The 22,315-nt window shown below is 42.9% G+C and overlaps 1 pseudogene; it reads left to right on the top strand.

The window, feature by feature from the left end:
* LOC132767976 (alpha-2-macroglobulin-like protein 1) overlaps positions 1–22,315 on the top strand; it is a 106,738-nt pseudogene that overhangs the window by 29,220 nt on the left and 55,203 nt on the right.

The following is a 22,315-nucleotide window of genomic DNA, read 5'->3' as shown; positions in this document are numbered from 1 at the left end:
AAACACAGTATTTGCTGTAGGTCATGGGGGTTCTGTGTGGGAAGTTTGACCCAATTCTATTGTTGGTGGGGTTCAGAATGTTCTTTGATTGTAGGTGAACTATAAATCCCAGCAACTACAACTCCCAAATGTCAAGGTCTATTTTCCCCAAACTCTGCCCATTTCGGCATATTGAGTATCTGTGCCAAGTTTGCTCCAGAAACATCATTGTTTTAGTGTTCTCTGGATGTATGTGAACTACAACTCCAAAACTCAAGGTCAATCCCCACCAAACCCTTCCAGTATTTTCTGTTAGTCATGGGAGTTCTGTTTGCCAAGTTTGGCCTAATTCTAGTGTTGGTGGAGTTCAGAATCAGGCATGTAGACGGGGGGGGGGGGGGGGGGGGGGGGAGGCTTGGGGGGGAGGGTGCGGCTTTGGGAGGCTTCAGCCCCCCCCCCCCCGAAATTCTCATGGTGGTCCACGAGAAGGCCTTACTGGGTACATTATTTAAACTGTTATGTTTATTCACATCATGATCTGATCACCATGCTCAATATATCCCATATGCATGGAGGTATTGGGGTAATGATACAAAAGGTTTGCTAGGGTACACCCTCTTTCCCTCAGACTCAGCCCCCCCTAAACCAAACTCAGCCCCCCCCCCCCAAAACAAAATCCTGGCTACGGGCCTGTAAGAATGTTCTTTGATTGTAGGTTAACATTAAATCCCAACAACTACAACTCCCAAATGTCAAGGTCTATTTTCCCCCAAACTCTACCAGTGTTTACATGTGGGCAAATTGAGTATTTGTGCCAAGTTTGGTCCAGATTCATCATTGTATGAGTCTACAGTGCTCTCTGGATGTAGGTGAACTACAACTCTAAAACTCAAGGTCAAAGCCCACCAAACCCTTCCAGTATTTTCTGTTAGTCATGGGAGTTCTGTGTGCCAAGTTTGGCTTAATTCTAGTGTTGGTGGGGTTCAGAATGTTCTTTGATTGTAGGTGAACTATAAATCCCAGCCACTTCAACTCCCAAATGACAATATCATTCCCTTCCAACTCCACCAGCATTCAAATTTGGGCGTATCGGGTATTTGTGCAGTGAATGAAAATATATCCTGCATATTAGATATTTACATTACGATTCACAACAGTAGCAAAATTACAGTTAGGAAGTAGCTACACAAATGATTTTATGGTTGAGGGGTCAACACAACGTGAGGAATTGTATTAAGGGGTCGTGGCATTAGAAAGGTTGAGAAACACTGATCTAGAAGATGTTCAAAGTAGTTCACATACTGTGCCAAGTATATTGATACTCACTCTTCATATAGTGAGTATACTCCAGGGCAGTGTTTCCCAACTTGTGGGACCCCAGATGTTGTTGGATTATAGCTTCCAGAATCCCTCACCATGCTGACTGGGTCATTTGAGCTTTGAAGTCCAAGACTATCTGGAAATTGCTGCCTTAGAGTACATTTAGACCTCCTCTGTGACAGTAAGCAATGGAGACTAAGCCCTTTACAAGATAACTTGTCAGCCAATATTGGTATTTTGATAGAGTGAACTCTCCAAAGTTTTCCTTGGATACATTATGAAAGTCACGGCTATAACCAAAAACATGTTTCTTCCAAATTCTCCTTTGTTTTGGGCCACAGGTATACCTATGGGAAACCTGTTCAAGGAAATGTAAACCTTTATTTGGCAAGGGACACATCCTTTATTTTTGAAGAGGAAACGGCTGAATCACCAACTATGGTGTCTAAAGACTACAAAGGAAAGGTAAGGTAACTGGTGCCTTATCCACATTGACAAAAAAAATTCATACACACCTCTATACACGACAAAATTGCTTCTTTTAGGCTTCAACATAATTTTTAAAAATTCACTTCTTGTGTAGCAGTTTCCAGGGGAAAAATCTTTTTGCCATTGTGTCTTCCCTAGATCAGAGTGGCATTGGAAGGGGGGGGGGGTGTTATTTATTTGTCGTGTCAGAGCAGCCAGTCCATTATATTACATTTCTAAGAGAACAAAGCAAACAAACAGAAAAATACACAACTTGTGAGTTTGGTGGCTGGTTAAATGTCCTTTGACCAGTATCTGGCCACTTGGAGTGCTTCCGGTGTTGCTGCAAGAAGGTCCTCCATTGTGCATGTGGCAGGGCTCAGGTTGCATTGCAGCAGGTGGTCAGTGGTTTGCTCCTCTCCACACTCGCATGTCAAGGATTCTACTTTGTAGCCCCATTTCTGAAGGTTGGCTCTGCATCTCGTGGTGCCAGAGCGCAGTCTGTTCAATGCCTTCCAAGTCGCCCAGTCTTCTGTGTGCCCAGGAGGGAGTCTCTCATTTGGTATCAGCCATTGGTTGAAGTGCTGGGTTTGAGCCTGCCACTTTTGGACTCTAGCTTGCTGAGGTGTTCCAGCGAGTGTCTCTGTAGATCTTAGAAAACTATGTCTAGATTTAAGTCGTTGGCGTGCTGGCCCAAACAGGGGATGAGCTGGAGATGTCACTGCCTTGGTCCTTTCACTATTGGCTGCTACTTCCCGGCGGATGTCACGTGGTGCAATACCGGCTAAGCAGTGTAATTTCTCCAGTGGTGTAGGGCGCAGACACCTCGTGATAATGCGGCATGCCTCATTAAGAGCCACATCCACTGTTTTAGTGTGGTGAGATGTGTTCCACACTGGGCATGCATACTCAGCAGCAGAGTAGCACAGCGCAAGGGCAGACGTCTTCACCGTATCTGGTTGTGATCCCCAGGTTCACGGGGGGGGGGGGGGGGGAGGTGGGTGGGTGGTTAGATGGTGATAAGCGATATCTGGCTAGTATCCTTTTTTTTTTTAAATGTTCATGGCTACCTCCTATACTGTGTGTTTAACATCAGTACCATTAACCTAATTTATTATTTCAGTCATAAAGATTTCAGCACTGGAATTGGCTGGGGACTGTGTGGTCACTTTTAGGTGTGAAAAAGATCTTGGAGTCCTTGTGGACAGCAAGTTAAACATGAGCCAACAATGTGATGTGGCAGCAAAAAACAAAAAACAAACAAACAACCAATGGGATTTTGGCGTGCATCAATAGGAGCATAGTGTCTAGATCTAGGGAAGTAATGCTACCCCTCTATTCCGCTTTGGTTAGACCACACCTGGAATACTGTGTCCAATTCTGGGCACCACAATTCAAGAGAGATATTGACAAGCTGGAATGTGTCCAGAGGAGAGCGACTAAAATGATCAAGGGTCTGGAGAACAAGCCCTATGAGGAGCAGCTTAAGGAGCTGGGCATGTTTAGCCTGAAGAAGAGAAGGCTGAGAGGAGATATGATAGCCATGTATAAATATGTGAGAGGAAGCCACAGGGAGGAGGGAGCAAGCTTGTTTTCTGCTTCCCTAGAGACTAGGACACGGAAGAATGGCTTCAAATACAAGAAGGGAGATTCCATCTGAACATGAGGAAGAACTTCCTGACTGTGAGAGCCGTTCAGCAGTGGAACTCTCTGCCCTGTAGTGCGGTGGAGGCTCCTTCTTTGGAGTTTTTAAACAGAGGCTGGATGGCCATCTGTCAGTGGTGCTTGGAATGCAATATTTCTGCTTCTTGGCAGGGGGTTGGACTGGAGGGCCCATGAGGTTTCTTCCAACTCTTTGATTCTAGGATTCTAAGAAGAAGGAGAACAAAAAAGGAATGCTTGGCTGGGAAGGCAGTGGCAACAGCCCCCAAGAAAAAGGAAAGATTATTCCTCCTTCTCAGATCTGTCACCACTCCTCAGTCAAACCTAGCCATGAGATTAATGGTGCATTGGTAGATTGGACCACTCACCATTGAAAAGAGAGAACATATTTTTTACTTGTTGGGCTTGGGATTTTTTGTCCTCAGGGCTGCCACTGCTGCCTTCCCAGCCAAGCATTGCCCTGCAAGAGCCCTGCTGGCCAAGTTGCTTGCACTGAGGTCAAGCTGCCAAAGACTTCGGCCAAAACAAGGGGACCACCATGTGATCAATATTTATTTATTTATTTGCTTTACTTCTATACCGCTTTTCTCAGCCGAAATGGCGACTCAAAGTGGTTTACATCATACAAGTTATCACAACAATATCAAAAGGCAATTAAAACACATTATACATGGCATACAAGATCAAAAAAACAATCATTATCATAATCGTAGCACCTCAGCAACAAATCAAAATCAGAATCCGTAGTCATAATCCTTTATACCATTTCCTATGATCGATTGTACCATCTTCCTATATTCCATTGCACTTTGAGTCGCCATTTCGGCTGAGAAAAGCGGTATAGAAGTAAAGCAAATAAATAGAAAATGTTGATCATTTCCGCTACCTTGGCAGCCACCTCTCCACCAAAGTCAACATCGACACCAAAATACAACACCGCCTGAGCTCTGCAAGCGCAGCATTTTTCCGAATGAAGCAGAGAGTACCCGTAGGGATACCAAGGTGCTTGTTTATAAAGCTATTGTCCTCCCAACCCTGCTCTATGCCTGTGAGACGTGGACTGTCTACAGACGTCACATGCAACTCCTCGAACGATTCCATCAGCGCTGCCTCCGGAAAATCCTGCAAATCTCTTGGGAAGACAAGCAGACAAACGTCAGTGTGCTGGAAGAAGCAAAGACCACCAGCATTGAAGCGATGGTCCTCCGCCACCAACTCTGCTGGACCGGCCATGTTGTCCGGATGCCTGACCACTGTCTCCCAAAGCAGTTGCTCTACTCCAAACTCAAGAACGGAAAACGGAATGTTGGTGGGCAGGAAAAGAGATTCAAAGATGGGCTCAAAGCCAACCTTAAAAACTCTGGCATAGACACTGAGAACTGGGAGGCCCTGGCCCTTGACCACTCCGGCTGGAGGTCAGCTGTGACCAGCAGTGCTGCAGAATTTGAGGAGGCACGAGTGGAGGGTGAGAAAGAGAAACGTGCCAAGAGGAAGGCGCGTCAAGCCAACCCCGGCCGAGACCGCCTTCCACCTGGAAACCAATGCCCTCACTGCGGAAGAAGATGCAGAGCAAGAATAGGGCTCCACAGCCACATACGGACCCACAAGAATATTGGAAGACAATCATCCTCGGAAAGCGAGGGATCGCCTAAGAAAGAAGAAGCACTATTTAGCCAAACGCTTGTTCGTAAAGCCAAGTCTTGACCTTCTTCCGGAACGCCAGCAGCGAAGGGGCCTGTCTGAGGTCTACAGGTAGGGCATTCCACAGCCGAGGGGCCACCATCAAGAAGGCCCTGTCCCTCGTCCCCGCCAAACGCGCCTGTGATGCGGGCGGGACCGAGAGCAGGCCTCCCCAGACGATCTTAATGTCCTAGTCGGTTCATAGGTGGAGATGCGTTCGGAGAGGTAAGTAGGGCCGGAACCATTTAGGGCTTTATAGGCTAAAGCCAGCACCTTGAATTGTGCCCGGTAGCAGATTGGCAGCCAGTGGAGCTGGCGCAACAGAGGAGTGGTGTGCTCCCTGAGTGCCGCTCCTGTTAGCAACCTGGCTGCCGAGCGTTGGATCATTTGAAGCTTCCGAGCAGTCTTCAAGGGCAACCCCACATAGAGAGCGTTGCAGTAGTGAGGTGGCAACTTGATTGATGCCCTCACTATTGCTCTCATGGCTGGACTTGGCTGGTGAGAGGGAAGTAGCCCTGCGTAGAAGGAAAAAAATGGTGCCAGTTTGAATTTGGGAAGAGGAAATGTGTGGCTATCAATACAATTTCAGCCTGGTATATTATGCATAGGTGTGGAACTGGTGGGATTAATTTGAGGCAGTCCTAGGCCAGAATACTTCATATGGGGCTTGATTTTCTTTGGTGATGTGGACAGCCCTTTGGAAAGGGTTGTCTTCAGATAAGTGCAATTCATTTTTATTAGTGAAGGACTGGACATGATGTACATATAGACAAACATCAACAATAGAGTGAGAAATATAAATTCATATATATATGTTGAATGGCTGGTTTCTGTTACCCAGGGGAAAGGGGAGAGGAAAGGGGGGGGGGGAACTAAAGACCTCATCCCATCCGCCGCGTGAAAAAGGAAGAGTGCAGGAAAAAGTGGGGAAAAGCGAAGGGAACCATCTTACTTCATTCCTTCCTGTCAAGGTCCATCTTCTGGGATAACCAGCCATCCCCCATCCTTCCTCCATATTTCTGTTTTTTTGCAGTTTGGAGTCAGGTAGAATTCAACTCCTAAAAGCATATTCTGTGCAATATTTCTATACACTTCAGAAACGGATTCCCACCAAAAGTACCCTTATGATGGCCTCTGTGGGACTCCCGTTTCTGAAGCGCATGGAAATGGAGCCCAGACTCTGTGGATGAGGTCCTAAGAAATGAAGAGCTCTTACCCTCCATTTCTCATCCCAGTTCCCCCTCCCTTCTAATTTATTTTTGCTTAAACTTGGAGAAAGGATAATTCCTATTTATGTATTTATGAAGATACTTATATCATACTGTATATCTAAAGAGCTTAGGGCGGCTTGCAATAATTTCAGTTTCAAACAATACATAATAACAATACAATGGGTACCTGGTTCCAAGACCCCTGTGGATACCAAAATCCATGGTTGCTGAAAACCCCTTTATATACAAGGGTGAGATAAAAGGTTGTCCCTCATATAAAATGACAAATTCAAGCTTTGCTTTTTGGATTTTTTGGAGTTGGTGGAGAAAATATTTTCAAGGCACGCGTGTTTAAATCTGTGGAGACAGAATCCATGGATTTGGAAGGCTGACTGTGAAATAAAGACAGATAATTTCATATGATCCTAGATTTGGAAGAAACTACAAGGGCCATCTAGTCCAATCCCTGCTATGCAGTAATTCAAGATCCAGAATAATCTACATGAAAAGCTGGAGCAGTAACAACTTTGCTTTCTGATGGTTCAAAGTACATTCTATAAAATTACTATGCGTATAAGGCATACATGAAAATATATGAATGTTGTGATTAGAATGACATTTCATTGCCAAGGTATGTCATTATATGTCATAACTATTTGGGACTATTCAATATTGCACCTCTCTACATTAGCGCAAATTCACTGCTTTGGAAATCTGTGGTCCGACAATTGATCTTTGGCACAGCCTCCATAACACTGCAGCCCTTCTTTATGTTTTATCCAGTGTCTTGCATTTTTAATATTTTTATTGGAATTCTGCAATTACAGTGATAGAAAAAAAGATCACAAAAGAAATAGGAAAGGAAAAGAAAACTGCCAGCTTGGGAATAGTAAAGGGGAGATGGAGTGCCATGTGACTGCTGGCGCCCCACCTACAGCACCAAGAAGAGTCCTATGGCACTAAGTAATGGGAATATGGTGGTATTGGGAGGCATTGAAGGACTTTCCCTGTCAAAAGTAACTGGTTGCACATGAGAACTATGGCAGCAGATGTGTGTATCCTCATTCAATTCCAGTTTGTGAGCCTTGTATGATAAGAGTCCTATATCCCTTTTCCACCACATGTCAATAATATATTAGGTATTAACTGTTAATATATTAAAATTTGTTTCAGGAAACAGTTTTCTTCATTTCCACAGAAGACAGTGTTGCTAACATACAGGTTTTATTTTTATTTTTTTGCATCTTCAGACAAACAAGACTGGTTGCGCAACTTTTACTATTGAAGGAACGGATATTTCTCTGCTTGAGAAAGGCTTTAAAAGCTATGTCGCTCTTTCTGCGGAACTAGAGGAGGAAGGAACAGGTATGAGAAAGTATCATTTTCAGCTTTTTTTTCGTGTCAGGGGCGACTTGAGAAACTGCAAGTCGCTTCTGGAGTGAGAGAACTAGCCTTCTGCAAGGTCTTTGCCCAGGAGAACCTGAATGTTTGATGTTTTACCATCTTTGTGGGAGGCTTCTCTCATGTCCCTGCATGGGGAGCTGGAGCTGCCAGAGGGAGCTCAATCTGCTCTCCCTGGATTCAAACCTGTCGGTCAGCAGTCCTGCCAGCATGAGGGTTCTTTCCAGTCACTTTAAATGGTGATTTACTGTAATGTTGTTTCTGCACTGACATATTTTCTCGCACATCACAAATGAGAACTCCAATATTATAGCTAAATATCCCTTTCCAAACATCTTTACATGTTAATAGACATCCTCTCAGCTGTCTCAGAGTTATACCAATTTTGCACATTAATTGCCATAGGTCCTTCCAAGGAAGACCTAGGATTTGTAATCTGATGCTGAATTTCAGAGGAAGGAATTTGCAAAACCACCTCTGATCACTTCTTGCCTCAGAAAACTCTGTGACATCTATGGATTACCGTAAGTTGACAGGTGCCTTGAAGGTACACACATGGACACACAAACATTCTTAGTTAATTCTTTATTAGTGTGTTGTATCTTATTCACTGAAGCAGAATTCATGAGGTATCCTTAGGTATACAACACAAATGCTCTGTGCGTAATGAGTACCTTAAAAACAAAAGAACCAATGAACAAAATCACACCAAATTTGGCAACAAAATGTCTCACAACACAAAGAATGACCATCACTCGAAAAATTATGATTTTGTCATTTGGGAGTTGTAGTTGTTGGGATTTATAGTTCACCTATAATCAAAGAGCATTCTGAACTCCACCAACAATGGAATTCACTTCACTTCACTTTATTTCTTAATTAGTTGCTCTCCACCAGGGTACTCCGAGCGACTTACAGTCTAAAATAGCATTTACACAATATAAAAACATTCAACAGTGACTATTTGGCAAATTAGATCTGATTAATTAAATGCACAACCAAATAGCCAAGTCTTCCCTATGCGGTCGGTGGTTCCCTTGATGTATGGCAGGAACACTTTTCCTCTGGGTGGATCTTCATCTTTACTCTTCATCTTTCCACCCAGAGGAAAAGTGTTCCTGCCATACATCAAGGGAACCACTGACCGCATAGGGAAGCTGATGAGGAAACACAACATACAAACAATCTACAAACCCACCAAGAAAATCCAACAAATGCTACATTCAGCAAAGGACAAGAGGGATCCTCTCACTTCTGCAGGAGTCTACCGTGTACCATGCAGCTGTGGACAACTCTACATAGGGACCAACAAACGCAGCGCCCAGACACGAATCAAGGAACATGAAAGGCACTGCAGACGACTTCAACCAGAGAATTCAGCCATAGCAGAGCACCTGATGAACCAGCCTGGACACAGCATTTTATTTGAGAACACAGAAATGCTGGACCACACCAACAACCACCATGTCAGACTACACAGAGAAGCCATTGAAATCCACAAGCATGTGGACAATTTCAACAGAAAGGAAGAGACCATGAAAATGAACAAAATCTGGCTACCAGTATTAAAAAAACTCTAAAATTACAACAGCAAAAACAGCAGAGAGGAAACAACCAGGCACATCTTAACACCTCTCAACAAAAAAATTCCCAGGCTCAGTCAGGCCTTCAAATGCTAATGAAGGTGGTCAGTTGAAACATTCACACCTAGCTCCAACAGAGAAAAGCTCTTTCCCCCAACCCAGCCATTCCACAGATATATAAACCCATTGTCCTAATTCCAACAGACCTCACTACCTCTGAGGATGCTTGCCATAGATGCAGGCGAAACGTCAGGAGAAATGCCTCTAGAACATGGCCCTATAGCCTGAAAAAACCCACAAGAACCTAGTGATTCCAGCCATGAAAGCCTTCGACAATACATCAAGAGGGTAGTTTCTTCCACATGTGGTGGACCTGCAAAGAAGTAATACGTTTTGGGGAAAAAAATACATGTAGCAAACCAACATATTTTCAAGATTAAATTCCCCATGAAGCCAGAATTTTACCTATTAGGTATAACCGATTCGAATTCACCATTCGATCTTAATGATGATATCTTGTTTATTTATCTGACTACTGCTGCCAGAATTTGAGAGACACCAGATATAGACGAATGGATCCAGAAAGTGAGAGAAATCAAAGACAGGGACAGACTAATTTTATTACTAAAGAAAAATTCAGGGAACTCAATTAAATATACTGACTGGTCCAAGATAGAGGAATATGAAAAAAATGACATTACTATGTATTGGAGATATAAGAAGAGCTGATTTATTTTACTGCTCTATTATGAAATTGGACATGATATTTACATTTATACTTACTTGTGTTCACTGGTATGCTAAGCCAACTTGTTATTTCTTGGTGCAGGGCTGACAAGCAGAGCCGAGGAAACAATCCCTGTTGCTTTGAAGGAGGTTTCAGTGAGAATGTTCACACCCAATCGATTCTACAAGAAAGGCTTCCCGTACACTGGAAAGGTAACCCTAGCCCCATTCTTCATGCTTAATAAGGCAACTTATCACTTAGTTTTTCAAGTGGGAATGCGCTAAAGGTCTGAAAAGCCCAGAAAAATCCAATAAGAGCCTTGTATCTGAAGACACAGGCATCCAGGGAGAGAGTAGGATGTGAGCCACTTCCAACACTGTGGTATTGTGCTGGGACTTAAGCCAAAGACGGGGCATTTTGGGAGAGATAGCCAATACTCCAGAGGACAGGAGCAGGATTCAAAATGATCTTGACAGATTAGAGAGATGGGCCAAAACTAACAAAATGAAGTTCAACAGTGACAAATGCAAGACACTCCACTTTGGCAGGAAAAACGAAATGCAAAGATACAGAATGGGGACAATGCCTGGCTCGAGAGCAGTACGTGTGAAAAAGATCTTGGAGTCCTCGTGGACAACAAGTTAAACATGAGCCAACAATGTGATGTGGCGGCAAAAAAAGCCAATGGGATTTTGGCCTGCATCAATAGGAGCATAGTGTCTAGATCTAGGGAAGTCATGCTACCCCTCTATTCTGCTCTGGTTAGACCACACCTGGAATATTGTGTCCAATTCTGGGCACCACAGTTCAAGAGAGATATTGACAAGCTGGAATGTGTCCAGAGGAGGGCGACTAAAATGATCAAGGGTCTGGAGAACAAGCCCTACGAGGAGCGGCTTAAGGAGCTGGGCATGTTTAGCCTGAAGAAGAGAAGGCTGAGAGGGGATATGATAGCCATGTATAAATATGTGAGAGGAAGCCACAGGGAGGAGGGAGCAAGCTTGTTTTCTGCTTCCTTGGAGACTAGGACGCGGAACAATGGCTTCAAACTACAAGAGAGGAGATTCCATCTGAACACGAGGAAGAACTTCCTGACTGTGAGAGCCGTTCAGCAGTGGAACTCTCTGCCCCGGAGTGTGGTGGAGGCTCCTTCTTTAGAAGCTTTTAAACAGAGGCTGGATGGCCATCTGTCAGGGGTGATTTGAATGCAACATTCCTGCTTCTTGGCAGGGGGTTGGACTGGATGGCCCATGAGGTCTCTTCCAACTCTTTGATTTTATGACTCTATGATTCTATCATTTGTAGCATTATTCTTCCACATAGGGTGTATTTACCCTGCACCATTCTACATTGAGGCCCCATCTACACTGCCATATAATGCAGTTTCAGAATACAGATTCATTGCATTGAATTGGATTATAGCAGTCTGCACTGCCATATAATTTTAGCAGACGGTGTAGCACAGGGGTCCTCAAACTTTTTAAACAGAAGGCCAGGTCACAGTCCCCCAAACTGTTGGAGGGCCAGATTATAATTTGGAAAAAAAAAACTTGAATGAATGCCTATGCACACTTCACAGATCTTATTTGTAGTGCAAATACACTTAAAACAATACAATAATTAAAAAGTAAGAACAATTTTAACAAATATAAACTTATTAGTGTTTCAATGGGAAGTGTGGGTCTGCTATTGGCTGATGAGATAGGATTGTTGTTGTTGTTGTTGTTGTGTGCTTTCAAGTAGTTTCAGACTTAGGTTGACCCTGAGCGAGGGCCAGGTAAATGACCTTGGAGGGCCGTATCCGACCCCCGGGCCTTAGTTTGAGGACCCCTGGTGTAGCATAAAATGTTTAAGAAGTTTTCAGATGACTTGGAGAAAACGGGATCAGTTCATCTCTGCAGTCCCATGCTCCAAACACACTGAAAAGCACAGCAATCTTGTAAATTTTTGCTACCTAAATTCCAGGAAAGCACATTGACCCTCAATGGATGGTTCCATTTGGAGCAAGAAAAACCTTGTTGGATTCCATGCAAGAAACAAGTATTGCATGCTCATTTATTGTATGAAGGAATAGTGATCTGTAAATGCTTTCAGAAGCTGAATGGCACTATAGTAGTTTTTATTTTAATCTTGCAGATTCTTGCAACAGTCGTTGGCAATCCTATTGAGAACCAGACTGTCTATCTTACTGTTGATGTTGATGATGTACAAACCCATATGCCATTTATCACAGATGAAAATGGTGTCGCCGAGTTCTCCCTAGATACAACTGATTGGAAGGACACCTTGGTTTCTCTGTGGGTGAGTTAAATATATGGCATTGGCCATATTTAGAAAGCAATTTGCAGGAAAGAGATGAAATGTGAGTATGCTTTTGTTCTAGAGCTAAAATTTAGGGGTCTTTGCCAGGAGGCAGAGACCAATTAGACTCCTCAAAGAGTTCTTTTTTCCCTGGCGAGACAGAGAAGCATCCCATATTTTTCCCTAATTTCCCAATGAAAAGTCTCACCAGTTGAAGAAAAGCCATCGAAGTTTAATGCGATTCAGCTGAAACCAGATGCAAAGCTGCAATCATTCGCCAAGCTAAGCATGAGGAGATTACACCAATGCAGTCATATTTATAGTAAATTCAAATTTGCAGAGTTCAAACTCCCCGCCCCGGCTTCCCTGTTGTTCCCTACTGTGATTGGGTGATGGACGGACACCTGGGATGCAGCCCTCCCGCCCCTAGTGCCTCTGGACCAATCGGGAAGCTCCAGTGATCCGTAGGATCCAATGGGGAGACCTCTGCCACCTGGTGGCGACAGCCAATCAGGAGAGATGGAGGCAGGATGATGGAACACAAAGGAATCTGGGAAGGAATCTTTAAACAAAGGAATGCCATGTGCTCTGTGAGACAAAGAGCCCATACAGGGCTGCTTTGAGTGTTGTGAATCAACATGTGTCCTTCCTGGCTGTGAGACAGGGGAACAATGCCTGGGGTTAATGCTATCAATGAGAAGTAAACAAAAAGCAGAGGGGAAGGTTTCCCCTTATCTTACAGAAACTTTTGTCAAACAATTGTTTAGGCCAGGTGGTTCCCTTACATATTTCTTTGGAGGGAGAAGGGGCAAAAGGGTCAGGAATACAAGGAAACATAAAAACCATATAGAAATTATACACAGGGAAATCATATGCAGCTATCTGCCCATCCAGGACCCCAGAGAGAGATTAATAATACCAATTATAAAAAGCAGACGATATCAGGACACAGCATGAATTCATAAGTTGTCTTGAAGAAAGTTCATGGGTAGAGAGTGAGTCCTTGAAGAGAGTGAAGTCCAGGAATGTAGCAGAATTCAAACAGCCACCAGGACTCTATGGAGTTCCACTGGGCCAAGACGCAAAGCCCTGCAGTGCTGGGATGGAAGCTGGTCCCATGGTCCTTGGAAAACTACAGCTCTCTCTCTCGAGAGAGGCAGAGACCCCAAGGTCTAGCCATCCCCAAAGTTTCATGGGGTCCTCATTGTTTGTTAAGGCCTTGACAAATTGACCAAGACTTAACCCCTATTGTGCAGTCTGGTACCTCTGTCCTTTGCAGAACTATAAGTCACCATCCCTTGTGGGGGGGGGGGGGGTCAAGCTCGGCTTCACTTTTTTCTTGCCTTTATATGTCCTTTTGAATAGGGTGGTTGTGGTGTTTTGTCTCAGGGCAGTAAGCATGATTGCATTCAGCAGGATTGAGTAGACCAGTAAAAGATTGCAACTTATATAGAAATACTATTTCTGCCACAACCAATTCAAAATAGAAGGAGCAATGGAGCTTCCTGTTGCAGAAGATTCCATAGTTTGGGAGAAGGCTTTCATCTGCTTCCTCACTAAACACAACTGTAATAAAGGACTGCCACTGATTAAAAGCCTCTTTATTGGAGATGTTAAAACTCAGCAAGGGCATACATGCACACTCTTATTAAACAATATATGACTTGTAAAGAGTGCGAGTGGATTTTAGGGAGGATGAGCAGTCCTCAGCAATTATCTTCATTTCCTTTACTCAAAGTTCTCTAAGGACTCTTCTCTAAGGAATCTACTTGCAGACTCTACAATCCCACATTTTCTGCTTTGAACTGGAATATATGGCAGTGTGGACTCAGATAACCCAATTCAAAGCAGACATTGTGGGATTTTCTGTCTTGATATTCTGGGTTATATGACTGTTTGGAAGGGCCCTTAATCTATTTGACGATCAGGGGATGTATCAGTGCCTGGAACAGCTCCATGTTCAGACTTATCTGTTGATTTTCTTCTCCCTTTGAGAGTTTATATTAAAATCTCAGAATATCCATTATGAAGAGCCTCTTTTTGTGGTCTCTAGCGCCTCCCAGGAGTCAAGATTATCTCCCCTGCCTCCCAAGAATGATATCAAATGCCTTCTTGATGGTGTTGGGAAACATTTTCACCATGTTCTTGATCCTCCTACATATTTTAAGCCCCAAATAGCACTTAAAAAATCAGGAAGCCACCAGCAAGTGATTTCTGACTCACTTCTTATACATGTGGCCTGCTTACTGTCATTATGTTTGGTTTACTGCTTTTTTATGCTTTGTGTATATTGCTTATTGTATTTATATGGTTTGTACTTTTCTGCAATGTTGTTTATTTTATTGTAATTTGTTGTTTGGGCTTGGCTTCATGTGAGCCGCCCCGAGTCCCCATTGGGGGAGATGGTGGAGGGGTAAAAATAAAGATGATGATGATGATGATGATGATGATGATTGTATACAATACCTCCCCTGAGGCTGAAATGGACCAGTCACACACCCCACTCCCAGCATAATAATAATAATAATAATAATAATAATAATAATAATAATAATAATAATAATAATCTTTATTTATACCCCGCCACCATCTCCCCAGTGGGGACTCGGAGCGACTTACATGGGGCCAAACCCGGACAACATATTACAGCAAAATAAAACCAAAGTATAAACAACAAACAACATCATCAAAATAACATTAAAAAACACAGTAAAATAACATTCCAATAAACGCAATCATGGGCAGGCCACATGCACAGGATAAAATGATTAAAAGACTCTAATGAGAAAAAAATAGGAGCAGGTTATTTGCAGGGAGTTCATAAAAACACACAGAGTTGTGAAGCTAAACAGCATGACAAAAATGCCCCCATATTTCTTGAGGCAAACATTTGGGATTTTTGTGAATGTGTGTGAGCAGTGGAGGGTATGCTGCCAAAGGTCATGGTGAGAGCAATATAGACAAAAATTATAGACAAAAATAAATACCCCAACCAATATGCTGGAGTGATAACCTATGACAGTGTTTCTCAACCTGGGGGTTGGGACCCCTGGAGGGGTCGCGAGGGGGTGTTATAGGGGTCGCCAAAGACCATCAGAAAACGCAGTGTTTTCTGTTTGTCATGGGGGTTCTGTGTGGGAAGTTTGGCCCAATTCTATTGTTGGTGGGGTTCAGAATGCGCTTTGATTGCAGGTGAACTATAAATCCCAGCAATTACAACTCCCAAATCTCAAGGTGTATATTCACCAAACTCCACCAGTGTTCACATTTGGGCATATTGAGTTTTCGTTTGGTCCAGATACATCATTGTTTGAGTCCACAGTGTTCTCTGGATGTATGAGAACTACAACTCCAAAAGTCAAGGTCAATGCCCACCAAACCCTTCCAGTATTTTCTCTTGGTCATGGGAATCCTGTGTGCCAAGTATGGTTCAGTTCCATTGTTAGTGGAGTTCAGAATGCTCTTTGATTGTAGGTGAACTGTAAATCTCAGCAACTATAACTCCCAAATGACAAAATCAGTCCCCTCTCCAACCCCACCAGTGTTCAAATTTGAGCATATCGGGTATTTGGGCCCAATTTGGTCCAGTGAATGAAACTACATCCTGCATATCAGATATTTATATCACGATTCGTAACAGTAGCAAAATGACAGTTATGAAGTAACAACAATTAATTTGATGGTTGGGGGGCCACCACAACATGAGGAACTGTATTAAGGGGTCACGGCATGAGGAAGGTTGAGAACCACTGACCTATGACACTAGAGGAGATGTGAAACTCCTTATGGCTGACATTTTCAGTAACATAACACAAGTAATGGCTCAGGGGTTTGACTGTATGTCCTTTGTGCTCTCTTCCACTCTGATTCTAAGGATAGATTTGAAAGTGGCTTCAGCTCCATTGTGTGGACATATTCTCATAATAAATTCAGGCAGCATTACAACTATCAAGTTGATCAGTTCCAGGTGCCAGTTCATAAAATTTGGTAGATTGATTCCTTTTGATCTTTTCCATGTTGTCTTGCTCTATAGGCCAGATCTTCCCTTGAGAATGCGACCCAATTGGAGACAGTTCGGAAACTGGAGAATGAAGATCTTGCATGGCTAAAGCCATTCTACTCAGAAAGTAACAGTTTCCTTGAGATCCAATATGTAGAGGAAGCTCTTTCCTGCGACAAGGATAATGAAATATTGGTGGATTATATTATTGACAGGAAAGAAATAGACCCAGAGGCTGACCATGTAGATTTCTACTTTTTGGTAAGCATTTGCAGAAAGCAAAGTGGGCGAGAAGGGAAAAGAAAATAGAACTAAAAATATTACCTTTTTTGAACTACCATTGGTTGGCGTCTTCTGCTGGTCGTGTATACTATAAAGCCATGTTAAGTTAGATCCTTGTGGCATAGGTGCTGTGGTGGATTATGTACTTCCAGTATACAATTACTGGACATCACCAAAAAATCAATAGCCATGCTGAAATAGATCAACCATAGTGATGGGCTTTCAAAAGTGAAGAGCAGAAGTGGAAGGTGCTGTGCCCAAGACACTGAAGATTTCCCATTAATTCCTTTCACGTGTACATTCAAAAACAGGAACTATAGAAATTTTCCACATGTTCTGTGTGTTTGTAAATATAAACACAAATATATGTAGTTATTTCTTGTGGGTTTTTTCGGGCTATATGGCCATGTTCTAGAGGCATTTCTCCTGACGTTTCGCCTGCATCTATGGCAAGCTTCCTCAGAGGTGAGGTCTTCGACAATATGTAGTTATGTTTGTTAATTGCATCAATACATTAACATTAGTTATTAACTGCATCCTTCTGGGATCTGAAACAAACTTTAACCAGCTTATGTTGTATTTGTTGGTTTCATATAATAATGCAAATTGTGTTCTTTATGGAATAGTTATCTTCTTTCAAGTGTGCTATCATGTTTAACAATCATTCAAGATAGTGCTCTAAACTGCCACGTTGGGCTCAACACACATTTTGTCTTTTATCTTCTTGAATTGTTAAAATAAAATTGCACTTTTATTTTCACTTTTATTTTAACAGTTCAAGAAGACAGAAGGAACCCCCGGTGGCGCAGTGGGTTAAAGCCCTGTGCCGGCAGGACTGAAGACCGACAGGTCGCAGGTTCGAATCCAGGGAGAGGCGGATGAGCTCCCTCTATCAGCTCCAGCTCCTCATGCGGGGACATGAGAGAAGCCTCCCACAAGGATGATAAAAACATCAAATCATCTGGGCGTCCCCTGGGCAACGTCCTTGCAGACGGCCAATTCTCTCACACCAGAAGCGACTTGCAGTTTCTCAAGTTGCTCCTGACACACACAAAAAAGAAGACAGACGCCAAAATGTGTGTTGGTTTATGTTAAGAGTTCTGTTTATTAATCACTCTAGAGTGAAAATATCAATCTAAGAATGTACACCAAGCTCTTTGGATGCAAGGGGGTTCGGTTCCAGGACTTGTGGCAGATGCCAAAAAAGGGGATGGTTGTGTCCTGGTTTATTAAATGGTGATCACACACACACACATGCTTCTGCATTCACATCAGCACCATTTTGTACATAGGGTGTGATTTTTTTTTTTTTGTCGTGTCAGGAGCAACTTGAGAAACTGCAAGTCGCTTCTGGTGTGAGAGAATTGGCCGTCTGCAAGGACGTTGCCCAGGGGATGCCCGGATGATTTGATGTTTTTATCATCCTTGTGGGAGGCTTCTCTCATGTCCCCGCATGAGGAGCTGGAGCTGATAGAGGGAGCTCATCCGCCTCTCCCCGGATTCGAACCTGCGACCTGTCGGTCTTCAGTCCTGCCTTCACAGGGCTTTAACCCACTGCGCCACCGGGGGCTCCATAGGGTGTGATTATCTGTGGTTAGTGGAAATTGCAGATCCAGAATCTGTACATCTGGAGGGTGCACTGTATACAGACACATACAACTCCTCATATCTTCATAAAACTGTGATCAATCATGTTAGGTGGACTAAGGATATAAACTAATTATTCTCTTTGTGGACAAGCATTGATATGGTGTTCAGAAGAAATGACAAACGCAAACACTACTAAGTTCGTTCCCGTTTCACAAAATCTCTTGCTTCTCTGTTGCAAAATGTGAAAGGCTGCCTGTGTCTACAGAGTCACATTACTCTCTGAAACTCAATATTCAGATATTACACCAGTTTTTTCTCAACTGGAAATGGAATTAATGAGTAGAAGAGAAAGTGATGCTGCAGCTACAACAGTTATATCTCAGCAAAAGAAAGTTGTTGATAAAATACGTATCAGATAATCTCTTTCTATATATGTGTTTTTAAAATGTATTCTTTCAGGTGTTTTAAAATTCAACGTAAGAGAAATATATGCTATTCTAATTATGTATTTATGTTATTAAAAGTATTTTAATAACATAATTTCCACATAAAGCTTTGATCAGCATTGACTATAATGGGTTGTAGGTTTTTTTGGGCTGTATGGCCATGGTCTAGAGGCATTCTCTCCTGACGTTTCGCCTGCACTTTGGCAAGCATCCTCAGAGGTACTCACTACCCTGTCAAAGAGCTTTGTTTCTAGTTTCCTCCTTTTTTTTGATCGAATCGACGGCATTCCTTATGGGTGCCTGAGAATACCTCCCCGCTTTTAAGCGGTATCTATTTATCTACTCACATTTGCTTTTGAACCGCTAGGTAGTCAGAAGCTGGGCTAAAGGCCAGGAGTTCATCCTGACCCAGGCTTTGAACTGGCAGCCTTTTGACTGACAAGATTTACTGCAGCTGGTTTGCCTGCTGTGCTAAAGTCTGGTCCTTATCCTTGTCCCATTTCCCTGCTTCTTTCCTTCTGCATTTTTCTATTTTTCAACAGTTCCAAAGGTGGGGAAGCTTTATCCCAAAACTGACATGTTTTCTCTCTACAGGTTATAGCAAAAGGAAGGATTATTTCTAGTGGACAGAAGGAAGTGCCAGTTGGCAAAGATGACAGTAAGTACAAGTAGAACTAGATTTCATGGGATGAGAATCACTTCCTATTCAAATTTGGTGTGACTTTCTGTCTTCTGCGATATTTATTTCATCTTAGTTATTCCATTTTAAACTTAACTTTCAGGTAGGGCTGGCCTCATGATAACATTTGTATAAAAATTGAATATAATAATATATTCGCTCAGGAAAGGAATGTATATCAACCCTGTAAGGCAGGTATAACGAAGATCAACGACACACTGGGCAGAGGGGAAGCAATCCCACCTCTGCCCACTAGCATGAAGCGTTAATGTTCAGCTGGACACTACTTTAACAATGATAAATGACTATGCCAAAGGGGGAAAGATTCTCTAATCCCACCTCAGTAATTTTGTCAAGTGACCAACTGTGTTAGCGATGTTAATGACCGATGTATTAGGTAGATTCGCCGCCACCACCTCAATTAATGTCTGAGGAAAACATAAGTGTGAATGTGAAATAGGTAAAGTTTGTTCAAGCCCTGCTCCTTTTGCTGACTGGACTGAAATTAAGTTGTCTTTAGGCTTGCTGAGATCTATTGAGAGTGACAGACCGAGGCAGACACCAGTTTAAGATGAAATACAAACAGGTTTATTTTAAACTTGGTGAACAAATCAACTCTTAATAAGAGTGGTACAAAAGCGTAATGCGGTTACTTGAGGCTTAGCTGTTTAGACAAGCAGTCTTTCTTTAAGACTTTAACTTTTGTTCCCTGTGAGTTCCTTGCTTCACACTGTTCACTAACTCTGACACAGTGTGTCCCTGAGAACAGTCCACTGACTGCCTCACAGAGCAAACAGGCTTTCCTACACTGACCCTACTATGTACAGTGTTTCAGGAACCTTTGCCTATCCTATGCTCTAATCTCAAGGCTCACTTCAAAAGTTCTCTCCTCCCTGTCTAAATTTATCCACAGCTCCCTCTCCCTAACTATCCTTCTACACTCTTCGATGTTTAAAGCTCTTCTCTCTCGCTTTTCAAAAAGACACAGCCTTTTTTCCCTCTAAAAGCTAACTCCTCCCCTGATTGCTCTAGCCAATCAGGAGTCGGCTGACTCCTCTCTCTTGCCTCTTAGCTTTCCTGCCTATCTCTCAACATGTCAGCTACTGACTTCCAGGCCTCGGCCTTCCTGGCAAAAGGTTAGATTCATCACAGCAGGCAATAAGGAATGTCAGTTTTCTTAAAGTCTCCCACCACTCTTTTTAAGTCACATTTTTGTTAGCAGAGTGATGGGACCTCCCAGAACTCCCATGGACAGCTTATCTTGACTGTTAGTTGAAATTCTAGATTCCACTTAATAAAATAGATTTTTTAAAAGAAACTTTGAAGTCATAGAAAAAACAACCCCCCCACCGAAGCTACCCCCAAAATGGAGAATTGAAATTATGTAATTGTTCTGTCCCTCAAGCTAATCTTAGAAGGTGCTCTAATCTCACCAGGATTATAGAGTTGGATTTACACAGGTGAACAAAGTGTAATAAATAATAAGTAAGTAATAAAAAGTCAAAATTCTAGCTCCCTTCGGGACTTGACTCAACTGTAGTTCTTGCTTGCTTTTGCCTTTTTTTCGGTGTTCTCTTTTGCCTTGTCTTCCATACACCTATGGCGGGGTTTTATTCAGCCTGTAACACCAGCTTATAGCACCAGCTTCCAGGCCTGTAGCCGGGGGGAGGGGTTAGGGGTTCAACCCCCCCCCCCCCCAATTTTTCAGGTTAAAAAAAACCTGGTTTGCTCATGAATTTTAACTGTTTAACCAAATCCCCATGCTAAGTCTACGAGACCAAAAAATTAAAAGTCCCTCCAGAACTGCAAGCACTATCTCAAACAAATATTGACAATTTATTCACACTGTCATTACTTGCAGCAATAGCTGATGTAGCGAAGCAACCAAGTGTTGAATGCTCTCATTAAGGAGGCCAGACTTGGTGGAGGTGGTTGACAGGGGCGGAGCTGCAGGCTATAGAAAACTGCTCTGCCCCTGCTGTGCTCTTTGCTTTAGCGTGACCCTAACCCCCCTCCCCCCGAAATTTTCAACCCTCCCCGAAATTTTTTTCTGGCTACAGCCCTGCCAGCTTCTTAACGTGCAACGTGTTTTGCCTCGTTACTCCTCTCCCACCTTGCAAGTGGTTGGCTCCAAGGTAGCTGCTGGAACTGGCTATGAGGCTCTGCCTCTGGGGTCGGTCTTAAAGGAAAAGAGGCATCAATCCTTCTTGCTCCCATACAATAAAAAAACGGAACCCTTCTATCTAAGGAAAGCTTAAAATAGTGAACTCTCTGTGTGGGCATGGTTGTAATACTTTTTTAAAAAAACAACTCATAAACTTATATTACTTTTGTAATTTGCCCAAGCAGGACTTCTCATTAATCATCTATATAAATAAAAATGTAATGTTCGTTTGTGGGATTAACAGAACTCAAAAACCAGTGGGCAAATTGGCACCAAATTTGGACAGCATACATCTAACAACCCAATGTATGTCCTTCACTCAATTTTTTTTTGATTTTGTCATTTGGGAGTTGTAGCTGCTGGGATTTATAGTTCAACTACAATAAAGAGCATTCTGAACTCCACCAATGATGGAATTGAACCAAAGGTGACACACAGGACTCCCATGACCAACAGAAAAGACCAGAAGGGTTTGGTGGGCATTGACCTTGAGTTTGGGAGTTGTAGTTCACCTACATCCAAAGACCACTGTGGACTCAAACAATGATGGATCTGGACCACAAATATTCCATATGCCCAAAATGTACACAGGTGGAGTTGGGGGGGGGGGGGAGGATAGACCTTGACATTTGGTAGTTGTAGTTACTGGAATTTATAGTTCACCTACAATCAAAGAGCATTCTGAACCCCACAAATGACAGAATTGGGACAAATTTCCCATGCTGAACCGTATCACCAATAGAAAATACTTAAGGCCATCCAGTCCAACTCTCTTCACCAGGGCAAGAAAATCTAATCAAAGCCCTCCTGACAAAGAACCAT

Source organism: Anolis sagrei, chromosome 2, assembly GCF_037176765.1.
Source record: "Anolis sagrei isolate rAnoSag1 chromosome 2, rAnoSag1.mat, whole genome shotgun sequence".
In the NCBI taxonomy this organism is placed as follows: Eukaryota; Metazoa; Chordata; class Lepidosauria; order Squamata; family Dactyloidae; genus Anolis; species Anolis sagrei.
Note: the sequence above shows the minus strand (reverse complement) of the source record. Positions and strands in the feature narration are given on the sequence as shown.